This window comes from Ostrinia furnacalis, unplaced genomic scaffold, assembly GCF_004193835.3.
Source record: "Ostrinia furnacalis isolate ACB-3 unplaced genomic scaffold, ASM419383v2 OfSCF2610, whole genome shotgun sequence".
Classification (NCBI taxonomy): domain Eukaryota; kingdom Metazoa; phylum Arthropoda; class Insecta; order Lepidoptera; family Crambidae; genus Ostrinia; species Ostrinia furnacalis.
This window is the reverse complement of record NW_021132849.1, coordinates 343,232-359,773: the sequence shown is the minus strand read 5'-3', so window position 1 is coordinate 359,773 and position 16,542 is coordinate 343,232. Positions and strand designations below refer to the sequence as shown.

At 34.9% G+C, this 16,542-nt stretch overlaps 2 non-coding genes across 2 annotated transcripts; both read right to left on the bottom strand.

Moving 5' to 3' along the window:
* Positions 1-2,172: 2,172 nt before the first annotated feature.
* On the bottom strand, positions 2,173-2,244 carry TRNAE-CUC (transfer RNA glutamic acid (anticodon CUC)). The gene has a single exon. It is a non-coding gene; the product is annotated as a tRNA-Glu (tRNA).
* Positions 2,245-5,047: 2,803 nt separating this feature from the next.
* Positions 5,048-5,118, bottom strand: TRNAG-GCC (transfer RNA glycine (anticodon GCC)). Its single transcript has one exon. It is a non-coding gene; the product is annotated as a tRNA-Gly (tRNA).
* Between the last annotated feature and the right edge of the window lie 11,424 nt (positions 5,119-16,542).

The window sequence follows — 16,542 nt, the reverse complement described above, 5'->3', positions numbered from 1 at the left end:
GAAATAGCATATTTGTACTCATCAGTATGAACAGAGGATGCATTTACGTCAAAGTGTGGTCCGACCGATAAGGCAAAAATGTCCGTATCAGATAGCGAGATTAGCGAGTTGTAAACCACTAGCGATTGTAGACTTTAATCCATTGGTTTAAAAGCAAAAATATTTTTTATAACTACAGGTCGATCACTCGGTTCCTTTACTTCTTTATAAAGAGGCGTCAAGGGCTGATTCACACATTCTATTGAAAGGGAAATGAACGCGATAATTGATCAATTATTGAAAAAATGTACCTGTTTATTATCAAAGGGCTTGCTTGATGATAGGGAAGGAATGCGAGAGTGTGATAAAAAGAACTGGACAATAGTAGTATTATAAACACTCATTTTGAGTTACAACAGTATTCTTCCAAAGCAGCGATGGAATTACGCAGTAGAGACTTTTACGATTTTATTTTCTGCATTACATCAAAAGAAGGAAGTGTTACGCAAAAAAGAAAATACTTGATCATGATTGTTTTTTTTTTTTTTTTTTTTATGCTAGCCAAGGCAGGTATTTGACCGCAATCGCACCTGGTGTTAAGTGAGATGCAGTCTAGGATGTTACAAGCAATTATTTATTACCTAATTTAATTCACCGAACATTGATATTTATCGCGCAAACTTTCTAGCGAGTGCGAATGTCGCACGATCGTCGTCACCAAAGTATTTTTATTTCAATGTCAATAGCCACTTTTAAATTTTTAAGAAGCTAGGTAAAAAGATACGCAAATAAAAATTAGGTAATAGTACAGTTAGTACTCGTCACGTTTTCTACTTCAATGGTTTTTCCAACGTTTTTCATGCGCTTTTAAGTGTTTCCGTGTAAACTAAATTTATGCACATACATTTGAGCGCCGAACGTGTTCATGAAACGAAAATGTATTCCGAAGCCGTTTGTGAATGGTCATTTATACTGTAATAATACAAAATGCGGGCCCATTACACCTGTCGTTAGGTAGTTTGTTTTAAAATATGTCCTCATTTGTGTGTGGACTTCTAAATAATAATATGCTTGCGTCGAATTCATAGTTTTGAACAGCAAAGTGATACAACAACTCTGTTTGGTTATACAGTTGTTTACAATATTTTGTTTGTTATTGCCACCTGCGATTCCAAGGATTTTTAAAGTTTACTGCCTTTTAATAGGGCTGTGAAAACGTATTGGAATTTGCCTTCGAATATTTTGCATGTTACCTACATAGTTTGCGGAATCCAGTTTTGTTACTTTACTGATCGACAGCAGCTGTAGAAGATAATTGTGGTGGTAACTATATTTAGTAGAGCGACACAGTATCTATAATCTTAGGCAGAGTTAACAAACCTTTAAATTATTAACAACCCTAGCAGCTTCTAGTTCGGTTGGTGACGAGTGTCAAATATTGACACTGTCCAGTGCCTCTTGACTTTTAAAGCAAATTTTATGTGTTTGTTTTTACGAAGGTCACAACACAAAGTTACAAGTACGAGATATAATCATTCATTAGTATTCTTCTTTTTAAGCTTTCAAAAGAAATCATAATTCCAACACTATGAATTTTAAATGCTACGATTGCCTTTTTTTCATCTTTTTACTTTCAATAATAAACAGTTCGGGAAATACCTTTTACATTATTTAAAAAATGTATTAATAATAGTTAAATTAACAGTAGAAACAACATCAATTATACTTACTTTCGTAAAAGAAAAAATTCTGATGCCGATGCATGTACTAAAACGGATCTTTAGTTTCACAAAAAGTAGCCCAGACACGCTAGGGTTGGTCACCCCGAGGAGGGTAAACGGTGCAGTGCGCGGCGGAGCGTGCTGCCGACTGGACTGTGACAGTTGTTGGGTGATTTACCCGACCGCTTCGCGTTTACTGTTGGTGGAGTTTTACTTGCGTGGCTTGGCTATTGCTATTCCAATTTATTATTGTAATAAATAAAATCTTTGATGATAAAAAACCGGAACATTATTTATCAGGATTCCGACTTCATTTGATTCCGACTACTTACTTTATTTCATTCTAAACATGTAAGCTTTATGGGCATCCTTGTAAGTTAAGTGTTTTGATAGATCAATAAATTTTAAATAATAAAAAAATACGTAAAATAAAAAAAATGAAAAAGTATGGAATAATAAATAAAAAGAGTTTTTCCGATACCGGGAATCGAACCCGAGCCTCCTGGGTGAGAGCCAGGTATCCTAGCCACTAGACCATATCGGATATTGAATAGTAAGGTGAAATTATGCTTTTTGTAGCAGATAAAGTTTTGTGTATTTTCTTGACTGAAAGATGATAATATTTTACAAGCGTACTTTTTTGCCACGCTCCCTTTTCAATTTCAAAAGTAAGTAATTTTTCGGATGAAACAATATTGTGTAAAATGGAAAAAAATACTAAAATGTAATAAAATTACCCTCGCTTTCGATACATTCAAGTTTTTAACTTACTTAGTTCTGTATTTTGATTACTTGTCCATCTGCTTAGACATTTACCTTGAATTTTCAAGCAATATTGCGTCGATTACGAATTCTTGGAAGGTCAAGCTTTTTCAAAACAAAACTTAAAAATTATAATTATTGACTGTTTCTCACACATACAAACTTCGTAAGTATAAAGATTATAGTTAAGTAAAGTAAAATAAGTTACATATTATTTATTATTTATTTATCAAAACAAGTCGTATACTTATTTTTATGTTACCGTTATTTAAAATATTACACGAGTCTATCCTGAAAGTAAAAATGTAACGGGAAATTGAGGTCAGTGGGCAACAGAACTGCCGGTTAAATTTAACCGGAGTGACACAGCGCATTAAAATTAACCGATGGGAGGAACTAGATCGCGGGGACACGCATTTTGTGAAATAAATAATCAGCACTTGCTAAATGTTTGTCTCGAAGCGCTGGTAGGGCAAAAAAAGAATGAGACATTGTATAGGCTCCTTAAGAGCATTTGACGATTTGTAAGTACTAATTTAATTAGTCCAAACAAATAAAGATAATTTTGATTTTTGTTGATTTTTTTAAGTGTGAGTGATTCGCGAGTTTTAATTTAAAAAATAATTAGAGTCTGCCAAATCTAAATATAGAAATAGAAACCACTTATTTTAAAGGAACTTTTTGAAGCTTTAATTTATCCCAGAAAATCTATGTTGTTATCTGTGGTGAATAAATAAGTCAGTTTATGGTAACTTTTAATTTATTAACATTTTGAACAAAAGTTTTTTGTACAACTTATTTGTTAACACTTTATAGAAATTAATTTAATTTGTTAGAAATTAAGGACAAAATCTATATCTAAAGCACAAAATAGGAAAATCTAAAGTGATATTATGTAGGTAATTAACATATAAAATATTGATGAAGCAAACACATAAAGCAATAAATAAGCCTATAACATATTTCGGCATCACCGTGACCTTTTACGAATTCAATTTAATATCGATATTTCAAATCACCATGTAACTGTGTTTAAATTAATCTAATGATCTTTGGTGTAAAAAATATTGACAAGAATAAAAATTTACGACTAATGATGTTTACAAAATTACATTTTATTTTAAACAAATACGTCCTAAAATTGATTGTATGTACTATCGGGGACTCGAACGCCTTGACACCTTAAGGGCCTAAATTGTTTGCACACACACGCTCGATTATGCTCCGCCCCCGTTCATTCATGTTTCGGGTCTAAGCAGCGTCGGCGCACCACTGTAGATGTTTGCCCTAGCAAACCAAGCTCTATGTAAAGCATATAGGATTGAGTATTGCTTATTACCCGCATCCGTAGCGCTCGTTTGGCAACGTCGCATTTTAGTCAATTTGAAACCCAATAAAGAATCGCTACAAAATATTATATGAGGCTTCGTGTAAAATTTGAACTAGCGATTGCCCGCTCGGGTCACAAAATTGCTATCGCACATTCCGAGGTAACTATGCAATTTCCCAAGAAAAAAGTAGCCTTTTCTACAATTATTGTTGATATTATGAGTGTAAATCTCATGATATTAGTTTAGCTAGTTAGGGCGAGAAATACAAAATCATACAGTTACTTTCGAATTTTACTTATTTAATAGGTATTTAATTTATTCGGAACTTATAATTTAAAACAATATGTTATTGAATTAATTAGTAAAGAGTTAAGGAATATTTATACATATCTATTTGTTTGTAACCAAATTATATTATTAAAATTCTAAGGCTGAGTTGCACCATCTTACTTTAACTTTAACAAACGTCAAAATTCTGTCAAACTCCATACAAAAAGCACCGGTTACCGTTATAGTTACGGTCAAAGTTAGGTGGTGCAACTCAGCCTAAAACTAAGAAAGATTGAAGAGAAAGAAACATTTCGTTTTAAACCTTAACCGTATGACAATAAAGTGCACAATGGTATTTCGTATTGCAACCTAAGCCCTGATTGTCTCTTATTGGTCGTAGTAAAAATATAGTAAAATGCGTAACCAATTAGAGACGGGGTGAGCACGTGACCGGAGCGATGCGCTTACGCTAAAATTTCTACAAAGTGGTCAGGCGGAAGAGTCCCCGATAGTACCTACAAGTTTTGCAAACTTGTAGCTGTGTATACGCAGGAAGTTGGAACCAGTGTGTGATTTGTCACTGTTTATCCTATTTTAAACTTTATATTGAAGGAAATAAGAGTGCGAGGTCAATACAAAATTGGCGTAAAATTAAGAATTAAGATTAAATTAATTGATAATGATTCAAAATCTCGTCTTAAAACAGTGGTAGGGGCCAAATAATCTTGTTTTGCCAATTGACCTACTTTAGTGGCATTCTTTTAGATCTTATTTACGATATTGCCGTCAGGAGGTTAACATAAATAACGGAAATAAATACTTTTAATATTTTAAACAACATAAAAAGTCCAATTGACTAATCTTCTGAAATTAAATTAAAATGTTATTAATGTTGTGAATAATTTTTTGTGTTATTTTATTCGATTATTATTTAATTTTATGCATGCTTTTTCTGTTTGTGTATTAAAAAACGCGAAAAAGGATTGCATCGGCCGGGAATCGAACCCGGGCCGCCCGCGTGGCAGGCGAGCATTCTACCACTGAACCACCGATGCTTGTTAAAGAGGATCGAAATTACGTAGAACGTGCGAAATACATCTTTATCAAGCTAGTATTGGTACATGGGCTTGGGCAGTGCTATGGGCCAAGATGTGAATGAATTCAATATAATTTTTAATTGAACATAATTTAGTACTTGCACAAGAGCGAGGATCAATAAATCATTATTTAATACGAGATTAAAGGATTTCATAACTAAAACATTTGTTTTGCACACAAAAATAATTATGTTATTATAGGTGTTTTTTTTTATCTTTCATCGCTATCAAAACTATTATTACCTACAATCAATCAATTTAAAATTTTCAACGATTCAAAAACTCAGCAAGACACAATATTCGAGCTAATCTTGGCCGTGTTGTGTAAATCGTAATAAAATTTTGTTCACAATGATAACGAGAGTCAACGACCGGCTAACAGCTGTAGGTCACGTAGCATAACGTTACGTATTCGTGTAAATATAGACCGCTTGTGGTTAAAATCGGAGCACGTCATAGTCATAGATAAACGAGTTAATAGTCTCACTGGACACGTTTTTTTAACATTTTAATAATAGAACTGATTTTAAATTACTTTTATCATCATCATCATCATTTCAGCCATAGGACGTCTACTGCTGAACATAGGCCTCCCTAATTAAATTACTTTAATTTATATTAATTCACGTTATTTTGAATTTAAATTATACAGGGTGTTAATCGATTCATTATGCTAAAAAGCTGATTCGTTAAACTTAAGACTTGGCACACTTAAGACAACTAAGGCCGATTTACTTGCATTCACTTAAGCACGATATAGCAGTTTTTTTTATTCACAACAAGGCAGGTATTTTGACCGCAATCGTACCTGATGATATGTGAGATCTGAGTCTAGAATTTATAGGTAGTACCTACCACCTGTAAGTGCCTGTAATTGTAAGTGAAATACATGTTTTGAATGGATTTTTCAAGGATTTATTTACGTCTCGCTTTTTTTTAGTATAAACTGTCATTAATGTTATAGGATGGACCTCTAACAAGCTGTTAGTAGGTGGGCGCGTCTAATCTTTTATTTAAATAAGAAATGTTGCCCATTTCTGCAATTAAATTGCATATCAACTGCAATAGGAGAATCACGATCGCAATTGGCCGGTAACGAGTTCGTGAGTCAGGAGTCGAACCCACGGGTGATCACGGAGTTTTTAGAAATTGGGATAGTTAGGTACTCCGTGATTTAGCTTGAAGCTCATTCAAAATTGTTTATTTTTTTTAATCCACAACGTGGAAGGTGGCTTGCATCTCACCTGATGGAAAGTTATGGTCAGGCCAAAGTTCCTAAAATAAGAATAAGAATAATAAGATTAAACGTATAACTTAATAAAACTTAGCCTTAAGGTTAGTGTACGAAGGTAATACCTGTGGCATCATAAGCTATTGTAAAGGTGTGATTTTGCCATAAGCTTTTGCACAATTTCTTGCGATGCACGGAAAAAAATGGCTTTAATATCTCATTCATTTATAGTAAGTCAATGAAAAAGATTTTTTTTTAGTTGTTTACGTCACCTGTAACTTAAATCATATGAATTGTGCATGCTTCTAGTGATCTGTGCCTTTGTTTTGTCTACCAGCCACATATCGTCACATAACAAAATAATTACTAATTACAACTAATTACTTGAAAAACTTACACGACAAATACGACAATTACCTATACAATTACTTAATTAATTACGAGTGCTTTGTAACCAGACCAAAGATAGCACATAATAATGTTTTTAAATGACATGATTTAAGAAAAAGTCTGGGGGTCCCTGAGTATTGGTAGTGGAATTTCTACAACTCTGGACTTAAATGGACCAGAATTTTTAACTGACCTTAAATAGAATAAGAATTCATGAAACTTTATATCACTCCTCAGAATTCACTAAATAAGAAGCAGTTGCTAAAATGTTAATTTTAACGAAACTTCTCTCTATTACCCAATTAAAAGAAGTGGACAAGTAAATAGCCCTCTCAAAGTGAAGGAATTTATGGCCACGTCTGCAGTGAGAGCTCCCGAAGTAGTTTTATTTAAGTAACGACAGAGACCCAGGAAATGCAGGGGTGGCACTTAGGTACAGGTGAATTTTCAAGCCAAGTTTTTAATAAAAGTGGTAATTAATTTTGTATACAATTGCAAATGATCTAGATAAGTTTTGAGGAATTGGAAACTGTCCTTTAATAATCATTTATTTATTATGCAATACTCAATCAATCACTGGATTGATCATTTTAACTAGTTGTTATTTATTATAATCCAATACCAAGCGGAAATTTAGCTTGACTTAATACTAGGGCTTTTTGCGTAGTATTAGGTAATTGTTGTTTCTAGTTGGAATAACTTGGCCCTAACTTATGGGTATGGCGTTCAAGCTGTAAATCTTTTCTGCTGTCTGTTGTGCTAGCGACTATAATATCATATTATTGTTTTAACTTTTACCCAGCTAAAAACAATGTCACACCCCAGAAAAAGAGCTCATTGTCACTCATTAATGCTGCTTACCTGTCAGTTATGCTAACCAGTTAAACAATCATATTAATTTGCATACAGCCTGTCAGAGGTGACAGGTGACACAATGACAGCATACACTCCACGCTAATTACTAAAACTTTAGTCAACATGTTACGACATCAGGAGATGAATCTTAAACTATCAAGTCAGCACCATACTTAAATAATAATATGTACTTACTTTCATAAAAGATAGTCGCCCATATTCACAAATATTACTATGAGGTCTCACAGTGCGTGTGGACGCACACGAACCAATCACAGAGCTCTATTCAACGCTGTGCGTTCGTTTTGCTGCTTCACTTAAGCAAGCATCGTTTGTGAATACGGGTATAAGACTCACGAACAAAATTTTGATAAAATTAGAATTTAATCAACTTGGCCCATTTTTAAAACAATTAGCTGTCTCCCTACTGGGACTTCAGACATAAAATAACAAATTCAATTAATTGTAATTTATTACATCTGCAATAATAATCTCTGGGTGAAAAATAAACTTTATCATTCTGACAAGAAGAAGCTAAGTTTAAGAGAAAACCAAAGGAAGAAGTTGTAAGCTTGCATTAGTTAATCAATGAAGATCTAAACTCAGTCTAGCACAGAACTGACAATTTGGGTTTAAACTCCCGAACGGTAGCCCTGGCTAATCCCCCTTGACATTTCAGCGAAGGCTTCCGAGCGACCTAGTTTCAGAAGTCGGAAAATTCCGTTGCATTTCTGGTACAATCTATGGTAGAATCTGGCATTTTTGGCAGTGTATCAAATCTGGATGTATCAAATAAATTATGGTAAAACATATGGTAATTAAAGGCCGTAGGCGTAAAAGATAAGATGACATGACAATATTGGTCTTAAGTTTGTCTCAGAGTGCTGATATAGAGTCTAAAAAATTTTAATGGGTCATGTAAATATTCTTAAAGAGCTATGTAATTATGATTTTCGTAAATATTGGGATAGAAAAAAAAAACAATAATCTTCAGTAGAGGAAACATCTTACATGCACGGGTCTATATAAATTCATGAGACATGTGTTCAAAATATTTTATTTATTTTTGGGCTCCACTATTTACGAACCTACTAAATAAGGCCTTGACAGTTTTAAATAAATTATTTTTAACATGTAGACGTGGGTCCTACCTACTTACAGAGTGATATTTTAAAGTTTTGAGTAGGTAAGTTTAATTTTTATAGATTCTTTAAACAGTTTCATCTCTATTTTAGTAAATCTTTGATTTATTGTTCCGAAGCAGTGGTACGGTTACTACTGGGACGTGTAAAAGAGCTTTTTAAAAGCCCATTTGCAAAAAATAAATGAGTTTTATGAGAGAGAGAGAGTTTTTACATACCTACCTATTTTATTCACATGTTTATACCCAAGCTATTTCAGCGGACTGTACGTGCCATCTCGAATACATATTTGATGGGGATAACATCGAATCTGACAGAAAAAGATGGGAGGGCCCGCACATTTTTTACTTTGAAGATAAATAGTTTTAGTGAAGTGACCCAGTTTATTTTCATGCTGGGAAAGTTCCGGTCGGTTAGGGAAATTGTGTTTATCTTTTGAATATACGAATATAAGCTGACCCAAAAGTATAAGATGAATTTTTGGGTATATGCAGCCCCAAAACTATGTAAGTAGACATTTCAGCTCTATAAACTGATTGATCAATTAATTGAAATCATATTAAATTAATTAATTACACTTAAAACTTACGCAGAGAAATCATTGAAACAGTTTTAATTTATATAATTAGTGCGTTTGACAGCGCCAGTAAATTAATTTAATTATAGCCCTGATGATAAAGATATAAAATTGAAATTCATCAGGAAAATTCGAAATATTTTGGTGTTATTAATGTACTTGCTGGCATATAATGTACTTACCTACATGACTGTGATTAGCCTTGTCAGCATAATCATGTCAAGGTTGATAACGTATTGCAAGCCTAATCAATGTTATACAAGTTTAGGAATAGATGGTTTTCTGTGGTTAATATTAGTATTTTACATACAAGAGTAGTTAGGCATAATGCTAAGCTTTTCTTAGTTTGAAACTAAATGTCGCTGTGTAAAAATTTCCAAGGATAAAATTGATTACGATAGGCATTTTATAATAATTAGTTACAGACAGTAAGGTATTAGAGAGGTAATATTTTTGTTAAATTGATACAGTGTTTTTGTTTTGATGTTAGGTTTTATGACCGCTTAATTTGTCTTACAATCCAACGATTATTTTTATCTTACAAGTGAAAATTATTGATGAATAAAATAAAACTCATTAAAGATTCCTTAAAGGCATAAACCTATAGCTTTATTGTCAGATATCCCCCATAAACGTATCCAAACAACAGTAACAAACCAGAACAGTCCCCGCTAACAATCGAGGCTGATGAAAGGTCCACCTCCCAGGGGTCCAGGGTACGTGATGTGAAAGCCAGAGCCTCATCGATACAGTTATGCCACAGTATAGGGGAATGGTAAAGCAAGAAATGTTTCGTAGGTTTGAACTGAGACGAGATTTTTATTAGATAGTCATTCATTATAGTTTGTTAGAAAAAATATGACTAGAGTGGTTAACACCAATAGGCACTAAAGCTGCAAAAGTCTCGTTTTATCCATTTGGTATGGAAAAGGGACTGTGTGACGTCACTTATTTCAAATATGAAATACTTTTCGTATACAAACAATGCCTCGATCGAGTAATCGAGAGACCTCAAGATTTTTCACTTTATCCTTTTTATTTTTATCTAATGCAATATTAATCTTTAAAGCTAGGTAAATGTTGTCTATTTTGATTATTACAATGATTGCTGTACTATGTCTGCTAATCCTACTTCATTAGCTTTCCCAGACTTGGATTTTATTGCATGGAATAATCATGCACACGAGTGAACAATAAGGAAAATGTTGGCTTCCTTTTCAATATTATTTAAATAGATCTTCTTTGTTTAGACCAAAAATTAATTATTAAGCGGGGCATAATTCAGATTTCATAAAATCGCGTGTCTAATAAATACTTAATGTAATCATTATTCATGTTCTAAAAACTAAATCGTTTTAAGTAATTAGTTATTGAGTTACGATATATGTAACATACTCGTACATATATGTATCATGTTTTATGTTATGTTTTATTTATTATATTCTTATTTTCCTACTCCATACGGTCATAATAATACCGTACCATTCTAATGGGTAACAACTCAATAGTATGACAAAGAATTTGACGTAGATTTAAGTTAAAGAGGTCGACTTTCTCGATCCAGAGAATCTGAGTTCAATTCCCAGGAGACACAGACAGCTTGAAAAATTACTTTGTCTATTTCTAGTTTGATTAAGACCTTGAAATACGTTTTTGCTGGCCTTTTATCATTGTCAACAACACAAAATGAGCCTAAAATCAAATTCACCAGTGCTTGCAAATTGGTTGTCACTTTACTACCCGCATGGCCAATAAATAACTCAATTTAAAGTAGATAGACGTCACTAGCGAGGACTTCCTGACCTTGAAGGCGACAAAACATTGGCAGAGATGTTTCATACTTAAGTATTCAATTTTGCACTTATAGATTACAACACAATACTCTAGCTACTGTAGATAGACAACAACTCTACAGTAGCTAGAGGCAAGCTACTGTAGAGCTGAAATAAATACTACAACGCTGCCGTTGGCCATTGTAGAGTTGAAATAAATACTCTATAGCAAGAGTTGTAAAACTGTTATATAAATGTAAATATGTAGGTTAAAAGTCACAAGTGATGTCATAGGAGATAGAAATTCTGAAAAACAGCTACCTATTACGTGAGAAATATGTACTCGTGTATGTACTGAAAATAACTATCTTACGAATAATTCATCTAATGCCTACTAGTAATAGATATCCATGGTCATTGCTTAAAATGCCTCTAAGTCCGTACTCAACGGGTTAGCTAGACAATCTTATGTGGTTGAGGATTCCCTATGAAGTGCGCTACCATCTTCGGCCTTGGTCGAGAGCTTTCCAGTGGTGATTAAAAAACAACGGTTATAAACATACATACATACTTATTAATTATTATTTTACTATATCCCGTATAGCATAGAGCTATTGCCTATTTTAAAGTATTCTTGACTGTAAAGTATCGAATGAGTGTTAATTCCATCAAACGAGGAAGGCATGATATTTGAATAACATGGCGTCATATAGGGGCTTGTCAGTAAACAAGCAATAAATTAGAAATAGAGTTCGAATACATAATGCTATAATGTTTTAAATCGAAAATGGTGTTACGTTTCTATTCCTGTAAAATTATTTACCAAATATTCCGAATAACGAAACAATACTTAATTTTAATGCTAAAAAGAAAGGAGAAGAGAGAAAAGATATTTTCAATATACCTACATACATAGAAAAACAGATAAGATATAATACTAACTTTCCGCCCGCGGCCTCGCCCGCGTGGAATTTTGTCTGTTATAGAAAAACTTTATCACGCGTGTTCCTGTTTCAAAAACCGGGATAAAAACTATCCTATGCCCTTTCCCGGGTCTTAAACTATCTCTATGCCAAATTTCATCAAAATCGGTTCAGTGGTTTAGGCCTGAAAGAGAGACAGACAGACAGAGTTACTTTCGCATTTATGATATTAGTATAAATTTGGCATTTTAACTCTACATTCTCTGCTTTTGTAATGAATGGTAGCGGAAAATCTAAGATGTTTACTTATACTTAGTACTTACCATTAGGTACGCCATAGATTCCATCGACCAATGTTAAGTTGCACTGAATTCCTGAATCAAAGTGCACTAGAATGAAGATTGCTAGTTAGCACAACGAATTGTATAATCGTTAGCTTTCACACATAAATCCATACAATCTGCGCTGGAAACAAAAAACTAGTGCGTGTGAACCCGCGCGGCATTCCTACTCTGTACGAAGGTAGATAGCACATTAGGCTATACATTTTTGACGCAAAATCAACCCTATTACAACGAGATTAGATACTAAAATTTACCTTGATAATGTCATCGTCCGTAAGTACGTTCCTAGCTCAGTAATAGGCATTTTAAAATTAATTGTCTTTAAGCATTTTAATTAGGATAGTAATCCAGTTTTTATCCTCATTATTTTTATATAACCAGTTACGATCACGCTGATTATAAATATATTATGCATTGAATATGAAATGGTAGCAGTGGAAAGTTGGCTACTAAACAAGATGGTAACTTATTTCATTGCTTTTTCGTATTTATACTTGGTTCAGCCAAATGACGTCCACTGCTGGACAAAGGCCTCCCCCAAGGATTTCACAACGACTTGCCCTGCTCTGCCCGCATCCAGGCACTTCCTGATACTTCACCAGATCGTCGGTCCACCTGGTGAGAGGCCTTCCGTCTCGTGGTCGCCACTCGTGAACTTTTCTGCCCCAGCGGACATTAGCTCTACGATTTTACTTACTTAAGTAAAAGTACTAAGTATATTTTAATTTTAATACACGTGTAGGCAAACACAATGGACAAGCTATTGTTACTCAATTCTTCAAGGCTGTATTAGGATGTTGACCGAAATGTTAACGGAAAAAATACTGAATTTACGGATACGAAAATTAAAAGTTTAAATAGACTTTGTCTTTTGTCATTTTTTGGCTCGACTTGATAGTTTTTAAATACGTTTTTTAGCCTGTGGCTTCTGTCGAGATTTTTTGTTTTGTCACAGAAAGTAATTATCAAGTGTCTAACGCACGAATGGAAATAATTACTAAAAGCTATTGTCATATCGGGTGGGCAGCGCAGGACCGTGCATTGTGGAAAACCTTGGAGGAGGCCTTTGTCCAGCAGTGGACGTCATTTGGCTGAAACGAACGAACGAACGAACGATTGTCATATCTTTAGATCTCTCATATAATGAGACTATGATGTGTTCTCTAAACAAATTTTTATTCTCTTATTTGAGGCTATCAGCGCAAAAGTGGTGTAACCTACAGTTTTTTTAGTACGGTTTTGGTGTAAAATACATTCGTTACAATATCTTAATCTTTCAATGCAATAGTGACATAAGCCACCTTTAAAAACTGTGAGTTACACCACTTTTGCGCTGATAGCCTCATTTTTACCCTTAAGTGGTTTTCTAATTAAAATTAGTTGCAATAAATGGAGCTTTCTACTGGTAAAAGAAGTTTTAAAATAAACAATAGCTGCTATCATCAATAAAACTGCACTTAGAGTAAGATCTTTAAGATTCCAAATCATCCCACGTAACTCCTCTCTACAAGTTTTACCAGCTCTCTTCGAACAACCACCAGAACTGCGCAAGAAATGCGACAATGCGACTCCGGCGCATTCTCCAGTGCGCATCTATGACGTCACTTTTTGCGCGGGTTTCTATCGATTTGCTGCAATCAATTTCGAATACCTTTCGATTTTATGGCATTAGCTATAGTGGCTTGCACTAGTTGTGTGCTCAGTTGAAAGCAGTGTCGTGCAGCAGCACTGCTGCACCTATAATAAGCACATGCTGATCTTGTTGGCAAATGATGTTAGCCCATCAATCCTCAAGCGGTCGCATATGACTGCATAAAAAATAATTATTATCTATTGGATACCGTACGATGTGGAAGTCATTGGGGGTGCCTATGTTCAGCAGTGGACGTCCTATGGCTGAAATGATGATGATGATGATGATTATCTACTATGTCTCTCGATTCACGCGGCTTGAAGGGTTAATTGTTTCAGGAAGTACTCGCATGGGTGTACCTAGGGGTCTCCGGCCCCAAGCCTTATTAGCTTACCTAGAAATTGTATGCCTAACTTATTTTTGTACTTTCGTGTCTACAGTCAACTGCTCATCCTTATATTTTTTCGTTGTAAAACAGCATCTATAGCAACTGACATAAGAAGCCACGGCGTTTACGTTGAAGAGTCATCTTTCTTACCAAGACCGTTTCGTATAATGCCCAGGCCTTTCTGCGATCTCAAGCAAATTTCTCCACCCATCATCATACATTTTGATCGTCCCAAATAAGTTCCCGTAGTGTCCGGTTTGATCAAAATTATACCGCATTTTTGTCAAAATCCGACCGCGAAACAATAACGCAGTTAAACTCTTCCCAGTATCGCAATCTGTAATTTCATCAGGTTATTAACTTAACCCAAAAATGCGCGAATTAACCTTTCACCGCGCAAGATCATGGTCATTTCACTTTGTGCGAACTTGACTGCGCAGTGCGCACGCGATCGTCTTAAGAAAATATCTGGTGTTGGACGCGACGTTTCTTTTGATGAGGATTGATGATGTCCAGCATTTTTGTTGATAGAATGTTTTAAGAATGAGAGTCAGCGACGAGCTGTGATGCAAGTGGACCGGCTACTCGGTATCTTTTAAAGTATTCTGAGTGAACCTTTCGAGTCGGCTAGTATGTTGTTTGTGAGACTTAGTAAACAGTCGCTGATCTCTCAATAAGGGAAAATTCGTAAAACTCATTTATATTGTGTAAAGCTTTGGGTGATGGCGACGACGATCACTGTGCGTGCATAGATCGCCGCGACCAATGAGAGGACCCGTTGATTTGATGATACTCATCTGATCGCCATCGCCATCACACACGCAGCTGCACGCGATGGTTTGGCCGAACCTTAAGTAGACGCTCAACGGCGTCCTAACCCTACCACTGCTTCGGGACAATAATATAGTCCAGTGCTAAAAAGAAACAGCACATGAAACTCAGTCACTATCAGCGTTGCCAGTTATTTTTCAATAAAATAATATTTTAAATCAGATTTACTCTATCGTTAAATTCGTCTTTAGAATAAAAAGAGGAAAAATAAACCAAAACCGAAATAAAAATAAAATAAATATTCTTTAGAATAATATGGCGTTTCAAACAATAGTCTGGTGAAGTGAATGTCTCTCTCCGAAAAGCGGGACCGAGCCTGTCCCGCGCGGGACATATAAATTTTATTTAAAAATCGGGACGTCCCGCCAAAATCGGGACGTCTGGCAACGCTGGTCACTATACTCGTTATAGGTACCTACAATAGGACTGACAAATCTTTGTAAGACAAAAGTCCTTTATCAATACAGATTTTAAAATAACCTTTCACCGCGCAAGATCACGGTCATTTCAGTCGGCTTTGCGAACTTGGCTGCGCACGCGCCGCCGGTATTAAGAAAATGTCTGGTGTTGGACGCGACGTTTCCTGGGGTGTTAAGGCGGGTGCATACTGCTGAGCCATTAAAAACAAAGGAACGATTTCTTTGTTGATGTTTGTGATAATGTAGGTTTTTTTATGCATAACAAGGCAGTTATTTGACCACAATCGCACCTGATGTTAAGTGGGATGCAGTCTAGGATGGTACCTATATTTTTCTTAAAAGTTATTTTATTATACCAGTTTGTTTGTCATCTTTTATTCGATCCGTATTAACTTCGAGCTTCGGTTATTTTTTCTGATAAATTAATTTGTCGTTGACCGTGTGGCATTTGGTCAGAAAATGTAAAATATTTAATTTAGTTAACTATAAGTAGTTTCAGTTGACTGAAATGACAATACTTACCTTCTATTGTAATAAAATGTTAGTAAAGCTGATTCAAAAGTCTGAAAGAATGCTCAGGTAGTTTACCCCTTTAAGTCTGTTCACAAAACCCATATTTCCATCATACTTACGAAAAATTGTCTTCTATCATTCCCCATCCCGCTGTCTGCACCACACCGGCCACTTCCCATGGAAAATTGATGATAACTGCGCGAGCGAATTCACATAAAAATGCCCTCAGGCCCGGGATTGCATAGTGCGGTAACATGGTCCCACTATGCGTGGATAACGGAGATAAATCTATGGTAGTTATGTTTCGCTTTAGGAATGCAGGCGTTTGTAGACGTTGGCAAATTTTGGATGGGAACCTAAGTCT